Here is a 14,429-nt window from a genome sequence, read left to right on the forward strand (position 1 = left end):
CAATACAGAAACACTGGACTTAAATGACACATTAGACCAGATAGACTTAATTGATATTTTTAGAACACTCCATCCAAAAGCAGCAGAATTCACATTCTTTTCAAGTGTACATGGAACATTCTCCAGGATAGATCACATGCTAGGCCACAAAATAAGCCTCGGTAAATTTAAGAAAATTGAAATTATATCTAGCATCTTCTCTGACCACAATACTATGAGACTAGAAATAAACTACGAGGAAGAAAACTGCAAAAAAACCCCACAAACACATGGAGGCTAAACAATATGCTACTAACCAACCAATGAATCACTGAAGAAATCAAGGAGGATCAAAAAATACCTGAAGACAAATGAAAACAAAAACATAATGATCGAAAATCTGTGGGACACAGCAAAAGCAGTTCTAAACAGGAAGTTTATAGCAACACAAGCTTACCTCAGGAAATGAGAAAAATCTTAACCTAACCCTACACCTAAAGGAACTAGGAAAAGAAGAATAAACTAAACCCAAAGTTAGTAGAAGGAAAGAAATCATAAAGATCAGAGCAGAAATAAATGAAACAAAGTCTACAAAATAATAGGAAAGATCAATGGAACTAAGGGCTGGTTCTTTGAAAAGATAAACAAAATTGATAAACCTTTAGCTAGACTTATCAAGAAAAAAAGAGAGGACCCAAATCAATAAAATCAGAAATGAAAAAGGAAAAGTTATAATCAACACCACAGAAATACAAAAGATCATAAGAGACTACTACAAACAACTGTGTGCCCAAAAAATGGATGACCTATAAGAAATGGACAAATTCTTAGAAATGTACAATCTCCCAAGACTGAACCAGGAAGAAATAGAAAATATGAACAGACCAATTACCAGTAATGAAACTGGGGGGAAAAAAAAAAAACTCCCAGGAAACAAAAGTCTAGGACCAGATGGCTTCACAGGTGAATTCTACCAAACATTTAGAGAAGAATTAACACCTATCCTTCTCAAACTATTCCAGATATTTGCAGTGGGAGGAACGCTTCCAACCTCATTCTAGAAGGCCTGCATCATCCTGATACCAAAATCAGACAAAGATACCACACACAAAAAGGAACATTATAGGGGCTTCCCTGGTGGCACAGTGGTTGAGAATCTGCCTGCCAATGCAGGGGACACGGGTTCGAGACCTGGTCTGGGAAGATCCCACATGCCACGGAGCAACTAGGCCCGTGAGCCACAACTACTGAGCCTGCGCGTCTGGAGCCTGTGCTCCGCAACAAGAGAGGCCACAATAGTGAAAGGCCCGCGCACCACGATGAAGAGTGGCCCCCCGCTCGCCGCAACTAGAGAAAGCCCTTGCACAGAAACGAAGACCCAGCACAGCCAAAAATAAAATAAAAATTTAAAAAAAGGAACATTATAGGCCAATATTACTGATAAACATAGATGCAAAAATCCTCAACAAAATATTAGCAAACCAAATCCAACAATACATAGAAAGGATCATACACCATGATCAAGTGGGATTTATCTCAGGGGTGCAAGGATTTTTAAATATCAGCAAATCAATCAATGTGATATACCACATTAACAAATTGAACAGTAAAAGCCATATGATCATCTCAATAGATGTAGAAAAAGCTTTTGATAAAATTCAACATCCATTTATGATAAAAACTGTCCAGAAAGTGGGTATAGAGGGAACCTACCTCAACATAATAAAGGCCATATATGAAAAACCCACAGCTAACATCATACTCAATAGTGAAAAGCCTAAGTTCAGGAACAAGACAAGGATTACCACTTTCACCACTTTTATTCAACATAGCATTGGAAGTCCTAGCCACAGCAATCAAACAAGAAAAAGAAATAAAAGGAATCCAAGTTGAAAAGGAAGAAGTAAAACTGTCCCTGTTTGCAGATGACATGATACTATACATAGAAAATCCTAAAGATGCCACCAGAAAACTACTAGAGCTCATCAATGAATTCAATCAAGTTGCAGAATACAAAATTAATATACAGAAATCTGTTGCATTTCTATATACTAACAACAAACTATCAGAAGGAGAACTTAAGCAAACAATCCCATTTACCATCACATCAATAAGAATAAAATACCTAGGAGTAAACCTACCTAAGGAGGTAAAAGAACTGTACTCAGAAAGCTGTAAGACACTGATGGAAGAAATTGAAAATAACTCAAACAGATGGAAAGATATACCGCATTCTTGGACTGGAAGAATCAATATTGTTAAAATGACCATACTACCCAAAGCAATCTACAGATTCAGTACAATCCCTATCAAAATACCAATGGCATTTTCCACAGAAATATGACAAATAATTTTAAAATTTGTATGGAAACGCAAAAGCCCATGAACAGCCAAAACAGTCTTGAGAAAGAAGAACATAGCTGGAGGTATCATGTGCCCTAGATTCAGACTATACTACAAAGCTACAGTGGTCAAAACATTATGGTATTGGCACAAAAACAGACACATAGATCAATAGAACAGAATAGAGAGCCCAGAAATAGACCCACACGCTTATGGTCAATTAATCTATGACAAAGGAGGCAAGAATATACAATGGAGAAGAGACAGTCTCTCCAAGAAGCAGTACCAGGAAAACTGGACAGCTACATGCAAAAGAATGAAATTAGAACATTTTCTAACACCATATACAGAAATAAACTGAAAATTATTAAAAACCTGAATGTAAGACCAGAAACTATAAAACTCCTAGAAGAAAACATAGCAAAACACACTTTGACATAAATGTAGCCATATTTTTTTGGATCTGTCTCCTAAGGCAAAGGAAACAGAAGCAAAACTAAACAAATGGGACCTAATTAAACCTAAAAGCTTTTGCACAGCAAAGGAAACCACTGTGAAAAGACAAAATGAAAAGACAACCTACTGAATGGGAGAAAATATTTGCAAATGATATGACCAATAAGGGGTTAGATCCAAAATATATAAACAGCTCATGCAACTCAACATAAAAAAAAAATTTTTTTAAATGGGCAGAAGACCTGAATAGAGATTTTTCCAGAGAAGACATACAAATGGCTGACAGACACATGAAAAGATGCTCAACATCATTAATCATCAGAGAAATGCAAATTAAAACCACAGTGATATATCACCTCACACCTGTCAGAATGGCTATTATCAAAAAGAACAAAAATGAAAAATGTTGGCAAAGATGTGGAGAAAAGGGAATCCAATACACTGTTGGTGGGAATGTAAATTGGTGCAGTCACTGTGGAAAATGGTATGGAAGCTTCTCAAATAACTAAAGATAGAACTACTGTACGACCCAGCAATCCCACTCCTAGGTATATATCTGGAAAAAATGAAAACACTAATTCAAAAAGATACATGCACCCTACTGTTCATAGCAGCATTATTTACAATAGCCAAGATATGGAAGCAACCCAAGTGTCCATCAACAGATGAATGGATAATGCAGATGTGGTATAACTCTGGAATACTACTCAGCCATAAAAAAGAATGAAATTTCACCATTTGCAACAATATGAATAGATTTGGAGAGTATTATGCTAAGTGATATAGGTCAGACAGAGAAAGACAAAAACTGTATGATATCACTTACATGTGGAATCTAAAAAATAAAACAAACTAGTGAATATAACAAAAAAGAAACAGATTCACCGATATAGAGAACAAACTAGTGGTTACCAGTAGGGGAAGGGGCAAGATAGAGGTAGGGTATTAAGGAGGTACAAATTACTATGTATAAAGTAAACTACAATGATATAGTATACAGCATAGGGAATTTAGCCAATATTTTATAATAACTATAAATGGAGTACGATCTTTAAAAATTGTTAATCACTATGTTGCACACCTGTAACTTATATAATATTGTATATCAACTATACCTCAATAAAAAGACCCCAAAATTAAAAATATTCAATCAACAAATATTTGAATGATAACCATGGTCAAGGTGCTGGGGATACAAAACCAAAACACAAGACTGTCGACAAGGTTCCTGCCTTCATGGAGTTTATATTTAAGTGGGGAGCTTATGCAAACTAGATGTTTTAACAGTCCCAGAGTTCACCCACACAACCCTTTCAGCCCCAGATGGAGAAGTTCCCTCCCTTCCAGAAGTGCAGGAGAGTGGGCAGCACAGCTGGATGCAGGGCTGCATGGAGCTGGGGCTCAGCCCCAGAAGAACCATAGTTGGATTTTCTCCTTTCTCTCTGGGGGTCCCCCTTTAGGCATCTGACTCACCATCCGCTCTCCCACCCTGACCAGCAGGAAGGGGGTCAGGCATAGTGGTCGCTCTTGTCTGAGAGCAGAGCAGACAGCAGCCCACATGTGCAGATGGAAGGTGCCACGTGAAGAGGGAAGTCAGGTCCGGAGAGCTGGAGAGAGAGACCTCTCTGGTTAATGTTTTCAGTCCTTTGCGGATGTTACCCTCACCCTAACCTCCATCAAATACCCTTGGAGGAGCCTCACTTTCTGCTTAAACTCCTTTGAGTGGCTTCTGTTATTGTGGCTAAGAAGAGCTCTGACTCCCTTCATTCCTCGGGGTGGCCTCTGTCTTCAGGAGAGCAGGAGACGAGGCGTGGTGGGCAGGACCCTCTGCCCTCAGCAGCATATGGGTGTGGGTTGGATCAGCTCCTTAGAGCAGCTCCCACTGTCCTCAGAGCAGCCACGCGGGAGGGAGGAAGGTCTGTCCTGAGGCGTACACATGAAGGTAGGCCTGGGTGAGCACCCCACCGGGGCTCTAGAGACCATCCTCGGGAATGTCCTGGGATGAAGCTGAATAGGATGGAGGCTGCTGCAGGGATAAAGAAGTAGGTTCTCGGCAGGCCTGTCAGGATTGGGGCCAAAGGACCAGGCGTGGGGTGTGGGGTGACCGGCAGGCAGCGCCACATTTGTAGGCTTGGCTCCCAGGAGGCGGTCCCAGCCCGGCTCTTCTCACCTGCCATTCCTCCTTCCCCCCTCCCCCCATGGCTTCGGGGTTCCTCTGCCTAGCCACCTTGCTCAGGACACTCGCAGCGGGCATCCCACACACCATCACGAATGCACGGGACTAAAGAAGTTGCTCGTTTGGGAACAAAACCCTGGCCTGAGATTCAGTCTGATTTCTAGACTCCATTCCACTCCCAACTCACCAAGTGATCAGGAGCAAATATCCCTGCCCTGTGCCTTGGTTTCTCCAACTGGGAAAGGGAAGAGTGGCTGCACTTCTTCCCTCCTGAGGGCGCAGAAGATCAGAATTTAAAGCAATGTGGAATCTTTTCCAAGACCGGAAGAAAGACCACGGGGCTGGCGTCAGAGACCTGGGTTCCAGCCCTACCTCCCACGCATTACCTGTGTGACCTTGAGCAAGTCACCCCACCCTGCGGGGCTCAGCCTCCTCTCTGTAAATGAAAGAGAGAGTACACCTGCATCCCGCACGCTGCTGTGGGCAAGACCGGAGATGCGGGCGTGGCACGCATGCGTGCGAGGCACGGTGACCACAGAACACCACCCCCAGGCTAATTATCAAGCCAGTCAAGGACTCCCGTCCCAGGGCCTTCCCCTCAGTCCATCGCAAGACAGAGACCCCAGGATTTTAGATGCAAGGCTGTGCGAGATCAAAGCAGCCTTCATCTTTGATCGTCGGGTCTCTGCCCTGCACCTCCGCCTCCGCCAGGAAGGCCATTTCTGTTCACATCACCCTCAGACTGTGCTTGGGAGAAACAGCCAGGTTTAAAGACTCTCATCTTCTCGAGTGGTGCCAGGTTATGACCCTCGGCGTGTCCAGCTCCCCTGGAGGGCTCTGTTGTCACAGTGATGTAAGTCTGCTGCCTTCACAGCGCGTCCTGCTGCGGGAGCCAGCGTGTCAGCGCTTGATGAGTTTCCTGATGAGCTTGTGGCAGGCGGCTGTTAGCAAAATAGCAATCAACGGGAACGCTCAAGTAACCAGAGCGGCCTGGTTCTCAGGGACACAATGTGAGGGCCACGTTAGAGCCTAGATATCAACTCATCTCACTACCCAGAAAGGACCCCCCAGAAAGTGACCTGCCTGATAGTAAAGTCTAGATTTGGCCCTAAGGAGCAAACAAATGACATCAAAATAAATACAAGTCTCACCAAGAATTCCGTCGTTCTTTGGATTTTCACTTCAGTTCGGTTCTGAAGTCTGTGGACCAAATGCCAGATGTCTTCCACGTTCTCTATGCTTCTCTGGTGCCTGGCACCATAATGAACTAAAATTCAGAAAGTCCCGGAAGCGAAGAAAGTCATTCAGTCACATCAAAAATTGAATTCTGTTCCCTGGGTGCTATGCACCAAGGCAGGAAATCGAATGGGGACATTTCAGAGATATTTCCAGCTGCAGGGGTTGAAACAAAAAGCCTTTTCTGCTTAACCCTCATTTAGCCAGAACACCAAACCGCCCCCTCAGGAGCACCGAAACTTTGTCTACACCATATTCTTTGCAACATTCTGCTTCCTTCTTGAACAATGGATTTTCTTCTCAGAAGTGGCTCCTGGTTTAAGCAAACCAAACTGCCCAACTCTGTGCTTGTTGGAGAGCTAAATACGGTGTGTTTGTTCACATTACAAACCCGAAGTCCATTTTGCAAATGTACTTCCCTTTAAGCTTGTACATGTTAAGCTGATGGAGATCTTCCTCCATCCAGCATGGGCCCAAGTTTTCAGGGACACGTCTGCTCTATGCAATGAGACTTTCCTGAAATCTGTCTCTCTTGTTTAGGGGCATAGGTGCCCAGGGCCATCCAAGAAAGGGATACTGCTTTTTTCAGCCCCCCTCTGGCTGATTGGAGGAGAGAGGAACAGAGTCAGGACTGAGGTCACAGATTCAGAGCAGTGAGATCAAGGAAGCAAGCAGGATGGATGTGAAGTCCCTGGCAAATCCACCTTAGACTCTGCCCCCCTAGCCTTCTCCACAAAGCCTGGACAGGGACAGCCCAGAAAGGAGGGGTGCGAGGCCTGAGTTAGCCCAGAAGGCTCATGTCTCCCAAGCTAGCTCTTCTGCTTCACCTGCCTTAGCTGTTTCAGGTCATTACATTGGCCTCTGCGGCCAGCCCCTCTGACCTTTCTTCTCTCCAGGGCCTCTTCGTAATAGACGGTAGAAAAGGAAAGTGGTAGCTGTCCCCCTATTTTAAAGTGATAACTGTTCAGGTTGGGCTCTCACATTCCTAACCCACCCCCACTCCTACTTATTCAGATCCAGGTGAGAGTTGATAGGTAAGTTATACTCATTTCCTTTTGGAAGAGCATCTTGCTGCCAACAACAGCGTGACACAGTGAGTTAACCTAGGCTGACATATTTCAGAGCACCCAAATCCCCACAGAGAACAAGGCATTTGGAACAAAAATGTAAGGGCTTTGAACAGAGATTATAAACGACAAAGGCATTCTGCACTCACTGTATAATCATTTAAAAAGCTCTTTTCATCCTAACGAGAAGTCGTCTGTAACTGAGGTGAAGAAAGCAGGTTAAGGTAAAGTATAATAGAATTATTTCGTTTTTGGAAAGAAAGTCTATGTGTGTGTGGATGGAGAGAGGAAAGGAAAAAACAGGACTTATGCTAAATTGCGATTCCCTTTAGGGTGTGGGGTACCCTGAGAATCAAGGAATAACTTTAAGGATTATTTCTTTGATGGCTGAAATTTTTTTAAGTGAACCTGTACCACTTTGCAATTAAAAAATAAAATAAAAATCTGTCCTGCAAGACAGCAAAATGAAAACTCCAGAAGTGAGTCTGCCGGGAAGGCAAAGCATCTCCAGGAAGGGCAGAGCACCAGAGAGATACGGAAGGAGCAAGAATTGGACTTGACTCTATAAAGAAAGGATTCGTGGTCAGTTGAAATTTAACATTTTCTGCTTTCTGATGGAGGTCTGTGCTACTGAACTGAAATGCTGGGGCACAGTCTGTGTAAGAGCCTACTCTATGTATATATGGCAGGTGTCCCCAATCCCCAGACCGTGGGCCGCAGACCGATAGCGGTCCGGGGCCTGTTAGGAACTGGGCCGCACAGCAGGAGGTGAGTAGCCGGTTAGCGAGGGAAGCTTCATCTGCTGCTTCCCGTCACTCGCATTACTGCCTGAACCAACACCCCCCTCTCCCCGCCTCCGCCCCCCGGTCCGTGGAAAAATTGTCTTCCACGAAACTGGTCCCTGGTGCCAGAAAGGCTGGGGACCGCTGATATCGGGGACTTCCTACATACCCACACGTTGTCATTTAAATGCCCATGTGGCGTTCAAGTAGAAGCACTTTTCCAAAACCAATCATCCTAAAGTCAGAGCATTAAAAAAAAAAAAAAAGCGCCTGGATAATTTCGTTGCAAAATACGTTTTTATCACTCTCAGGTTCTACTTCAAGGTTTTCAATAGGCTCTTGTCCCATGTACCTTTGCACAGAGAGCACCTCCGATGGTTTAAGAGAGTGAGAGTGTCTAGAGCCAGGACTAGTTTTAGCCAAAACTGCCGGGCTGGTGGAATCTGTATCTCTTAGTCTCCTCTCTCTGCCTCCCCTTGCTCACATTAGAGCTTCCCTCCTCAGTTTCCCATCCCCCATCTCCTTTCCCATCCTTCCTTACATCCACAGGAGCACCACTGGGTGCTTCCTCCTTTTCACAAAACCCCCCATGGGGCTTCCCTGGTGGCACAGTGGTTGAGAGTCCGCCTGCCGATGCAGGGGACACGGGTTCGTGCCCCGGTCCGGGAGGATCCCACATGCCGCGGAGCGGCTGGACCCGTGAGCCACAGCTACTGAGCCTGCGCATCCGGAGCCTCTGCTCCGCAGCGGGAGAGGTCACAACAGTGAGAGGCCCGCGTACCGCAAAAAAAAAACAAAAACAAAAAACAAAAACCCTCCATGGATCTTAAAAAGGGAAGATGGTATCAATCACTTACACTTTAGTATGAATGTTAAAATATGGCCACAGAGCCAGGAGATGTTTATATTTTAAGTTTTACTCTTTTTCTTTAACATCTTTTTTTTTTTTTTTTTTTTTTTTTTTTGCGGTACGTGGGCCTCTCACTGTTGTGGCCTCTCCCGTTGCGGAGCACAGGCTCCGGACGCGCAGGCTCAGCGGCCATGGCTCACGGGCCCAGCCGCTCCGCGGCATGTGGGATCTTCCCGGACCCGGGCACGAACCCGTGTCCCCTGCATCGGCAGGCGGACTCTCAACCACTGCGCCACCAGGGAAGCCCTTTAACGTCTTTATTGGAGTATAATTGCTTTACAATGTTTTGTTAGTTTCTGCTGTATAACAAAGTGAATCAGCTATACATATACATATATCCCCATATCTCCTCCCTCTGGCATCTCCCTCTCACCCTCCCCGTCTTACCCTACTGGGTGGACACAAAGCACTGAGCTGATCTCCCTGTGCTATGTGGCTGCTTCCCACTAGCTATCTATTTTACATTTGGTAGTGTATATATGTCCATGCCACTTCGTCCCAAAGAAGATGTGACACATAGGTACAATGGAATATTACTCAGCCATAAAAAGAAACGAAATTGAGTTATTTGTAGTGAGGTGGATGGACCTAGAGACTGTCATACAGAGTGAAGTGGGTCAGAGAGAGAAGGACAAATACCATATGCTAACACATATATATGGAATCTTAAAAAACAAAAAGGTTCTGAAGAACCTAGGGGCAGGACAGGAATAAAGACACAGACGTAGAGAATGGACTTGAGGACACGGAGAGGGGGAAGGGTAAGCTGGGACAAAGTAAGTTTTACTCTTGACTGTGAAAGGAAAGGTTGAATCCCAGGGAAAGGAATTTTCAGCCATCAGCCAGCAGGCGGAGGCAGCATTTTTCAAGCAACTTCCCTGCTGCTCCAGAAATCACACCACCTGACTGCTGCCTAGGTCTTGGGTCTTCCCACCCAGAGCCTCAGTACAGGGCCTCCCCCAGTCCTGGGGGGGCCCCCTCTGCCCTCCAGAGGACATCTTTCATTGTTCTCCACAGACTGAATGGAGGTTTCTGGCGCAGACCACTCACCTTTTGTAGGAGAGAATCCGGACACCCAGGATGCAGCAGGGCCTGGGATTCACTGTTGAGAGCCCAGGAGAAGGAACTCTGGAGCATAGCAGTCAGGGTTCCAGCCCTGATTCTATTTCTGAAAAATTGTGTTACCTTGAGCAAGCTATCCATCCTCTCTAAGCTCAGTTTTCTTACCTGTAAGAAAGAAATAACAGCATCTGTTTTTCTCAGGTTAAGGATGGATTGAGCTAAAGAATGCAAAGTGCTCGGCACCAGGCCTGGCAGGGAGGGAACCCTCAGGAAATGTGAGTTCTCCTTACTTGGTGGAACAGAGCAGGGCATGTGGGAGGAAAGAAAACCAAAGGCCCAAAGGCAGCCAGAACCTGGGGTCAGAGAACTTGGCACAAAGACACCTGTTTCTGTCAGCGCGGTTTTGACCCGGCAGCCTCCTGTGGGTCCTGCAGTGGGCGAGCACGCGTGAGGGTTGGCTGGTGGCTCCCAAGCCCAGCACAAGTTTTGAAATGATGACTGAGGATGGCAGTCCCTCTGTCTTGCAGCCTCATTCATCTGAGGCGCAGGCAAGACGGAAGCTAAAAGATCTTTAACTGCCAAACAGATGGTGTATAGCCCGTGCACGAGGTTTATTATACATTTTACCTGAGCCTGTTCGCTTTATGCGCAGTTCTCATAAACTTCCTTATCAGGTTGTCAAGTCCACAATGGATAAGAGGCAGCAAGCTAGGGACGAGACAGGCACCCGAAGAGCAGAGAGAAGTGACAGTCGGTAGTCTGACAAGGAAGGAGACAGAAAAAAATAGAAAGACAGACAATAGGATTAACTAAGAGTCACAGCCGTCAGGCTCACGAAAGGAGTTTCTGCCTCTGATTTCTGAGAGCTGCTGTGTGTGATGGCTCAAAATCACGACGTTCAAATTCTTGACCCTGCCGAAGGATGTTCAATCACATTCAGTGTATTTTAAGCAGCCAGTGCTGTGTTTAACTTGAAGGACAATAGAACATTGGGGGGGAGGCACTTTCAAGTGTGCAAATTCTTTCCACATATTTGATTATCATTTAATTCCTATGATAATCCTGGGGTAAAGGCAGGGCTCATGCTATCGTCTCCCATTTGACAGATGAGGAAATGAAGGCTTAGCTTGACCAAGAGACTGGTCTAGGCTCACGTGACTTGTGCGTGGTAGAGCTGGGCTTCCCTCCAGGACTTCTGACTTGTGGTCCAATGCTGTTTCCACCACAGATGCTTTCACAGATTGTGTTCCTTGGAGCCCCCAGGGTTCTGCCCAGGGGCTGCTGCAGGGATGCACGGGGTGGCCCCCTTTCAGGGCTGTGACTTCCCACCTCTGATTCAATGAGGAGTGCTCAGTATTTGTCTGCAAGAGACTTCAGATGGGGAATATCAAAAGGTCCTGCTGCCTAGAAAAAAAATTGAAGAAAGAGAAAAAACTGTGAAGCTACTGAAAATGTTGCCCTAAATATTTTGGGAACATTTCTATCCAAAACTATTAAAATCGAAAGAACATCATGGGGCTCTGTGCACACAGGGCAAACTTTCTGCTCTCTGGAAATCTCAGCTGGCCAGAATGACTCCCCCAGGGATGTCCCAGTCCTCTGGGATGCAGGTTCCCTGAGGGCTGCCCCAGGTGGGCTCAGCCACCGACCTTAGATGGAAAGTTCTCAGCTTCCACTCTCTACTTACTCTCCCTCCACCCACCACGCATGTACGCAGGGTCCTCAGGCCACCCAGGGCCATCGATGCCCTCTGCAATCGCTGTCTCATGGGCCAAACAGGTCCCTCCTCTGCACCTCTGGTGTCCTGTTCCCTCAGAGTCCCGCTGGGAGACACCTGGCAAACTCTTCAACGATACTCCGCTAACAAAGCTTACCTCACGTGGTGTCCTCTCTCCCCAGCAAAGCACGTAGTAAAGTCCTTAACACCAGCTCATGTCTGTATGTGTCTCCCCAGCTGTGAACATGTAATACTTGTCGAATGAATGACAGGTATCTTTCTGCATTTTAACAAGTGGCCTCTTACGCACCAGAATATCACCCCATGTCATTTATCTGAAGGTGGGAATATCAGGCCCCACGACAGGCCCCCGGGAGAGTTATCTGCTTAGACTGGGCTTCCGCGACACCATATTGGTGGCCGCTAATTCACCCAGGAAGATCTGGCCCTGCTCGCTTTGTCACTCTGCACACACACCACCCTGAGAGGAAGAAAGAGTGTGAGAGTGACAGCCAGAGGTTAGTCATTAACACGTCTCTGCTGCTGCCACCAGCAGACACTTGCTGAATGTCGAAAATCTGCGCTGGGTATCTTAAGAAGGAAATTATACTACTTCTCCTTCACCTGGCCCCTCTAAGAAATCAGCCTGAATGGTAAGTGCTTGATAAATAGCAGTGTTGACGATGACTGCTGCTCCCTGCCTGTTGGGAGCCAATGATCCAATGGCAAAGACAGGAGATAGACTAAAATCTTAGCAAATCAGACAAGGTGGCATCTAGTCACTGTGGAATGAGTGACACAGATGAGATCCTTTGTCGAAAACTTTCCTTTCCCTGCTTCCCTTTCTGGCCCATGTTTCCTCTAAGTTAGAGGTCATTTGGAGCTGAAGGCGTCAAAGAGGACGTCCTGAGGAGGTGGGGCGTGGGGTGAGCCTTGGGGGTTGTCAGGATCTAAATAGGAATGAGGGAAGAGCCATTCCGGGCGAGGGCTACTGCAAGAGCAGAGGCGGTGGGCATCTCATCCACAGCAGAGCGTGACCCCGGCGGGAGAAGCGGGAGAAGCCTGGAGAGCAGGCAGGGCAGGAAGAACCAGAGCACGCAGGCTGGTGGGTTTAGCGATAACACAACAAGCGAAAGAACTCTTAAAGTCTCTATCAACACAGAGATTGAGAAAGGGAGGGCAGAGGAGCATCTGTTCAGAAGTCGGTGCTTCTCGTATGTTCCCATTGGGCCCTGACAGCAACCTTGGAAAGTATTACCTCTGTTTTGCAGATGAGGAATCTGAGGCTCAGAGGGGTTAAGAAAGCTACTGCGAGTCACCAGCAAGTAAGTTTGCTGGCCCAGGATTTGCACCCAAGCTCACGTTCTCCACACAGATACCCAGCATCTGAGAAATCTTTGTCTGGCGGGGCAGTGCAGGTTGCACTGGATGAGGCCAGAGCCAGGTCCTCCTGCTAAGAAAACCCAAAGATATTTCAGTGCACTGTACCCAAGAGTCAGGGTCCCAGCAGAACAGAAACACCCAAAAGGATTTGTAAGGAATTTGATTTTTGCTATTAACAACAACAAAAAAATCAAAGTAATCATTGTGGGAAGAAAATTAGACCCTTGTCGGACATTGTACTAGTTTGCTAGACCTGCTGTAACAAAGCACCACAAACGGACTGACTTGGACAACAGAAATCTAATGTCTCCCAGTTCTGGAGGCTGGAAGTCCAAGACCAAGGAGACGCCAGGTCTGGTTTCTTCTGAGGGCTGTGAGGGAGGATCTGTCCGGGCCTCTCCTCTAGCTGCTGGGGGTTTGCCGGCAATCTTCGGCGTTCCCTGGCTTGTGGAAGCGTCATCCTGATGTCTGCCTTCCTCTTCTCCTAGCATGCATGTCTGTGTCCAAACTTCTTTTTCGAAAGACACCAGCCATACTGGATTAAGACCCACCCCAATGACCTCATCTTAAGTAGTTACATCTGCAATGACCCTATTTCCAAATAAGGTCACATTCTGAGGTACTGGGGGTTAGGACCTCCAGATACGAATTGTGGAGGACACAATTCAGCCTCAAACAGGCTTCCTTACACTTATTCTATAGTTTGTGTGGATTTTATTTGAATGACATACAGGAAAGGAGCACCGAGATAGATCAGTCCTAAGGGCCTCTAAAACTTCTCCTGGCCTTGGGGACCCACCGAACAGAGGAGTGTGGAGAGAACAGACCATGAGGTCCTGACCACGAGTCGGGATGAGGCTTGGACCCTTGAGAGCCAGGAGAACAGCATGAGATAGTGCTCCCTGGCATTGAACCCCAACGTCCAACCACAGGGGCTGCTTGAGGACAGTGTGGGCTTCCCTGGAGAGACACAAGAATCATTCTGCAGAAACTGCAGATTTGAGAAAACAGGACTTGGCCGTACTCACTCTGTGTTGGGCTGCACCCTGCAGGGCTGCAAGCTTTGTATAATAGTTGCCCAGCTTCGAGACCAAAGAAAGAGCCCAGAGACAGCAACAGAGACATCGATCTTACAATATCTTACGCAAGAGACGGGAATCTTAAAAGTCAGAGACAAAGGGTCCTGGAGCTACATACCATCCTGTGCGGCAGGCAGGACGTGACAGCAACATCGACTGCTTGCGGGAGAAGGAGGCTACTGTTTATAGGGAGAATTGATGTCAGGGCTTATTGGTTACCAGGGGCTAATTAAGCCCTA

The 14,429-nt window shown here is 46.3% G+C and overlaps 1 protein-coding gene across 2 annotated transcripts in view; it reads left to right on the forward strand.

Annotated features, from left to right (window-relative positions):
* MAPK4 (mitogen-activated protein kinase 4) overlaps positions 1-14,429 on the forward strand; it is a 179,393-nt gene that overhangs the window by 123,596 nt on the left and 41,368 nt on the right. The gene's annotated exons all lie outside the window — the stretch shown is intronic.

This window comes from Delphinus delphis, chromosome 13 (genome assembly GCF_949987515.2).
Source record: "Delphinus delphis chromosome 13, mDelDel1.2, whole genome shotgun sequence".
Lineage (NCBI taxonomy): Eukaryota > Metazoa > Chordata > Mammalia > Artiodactyla > Delphinidae > Delphinus > Delphinus delphis.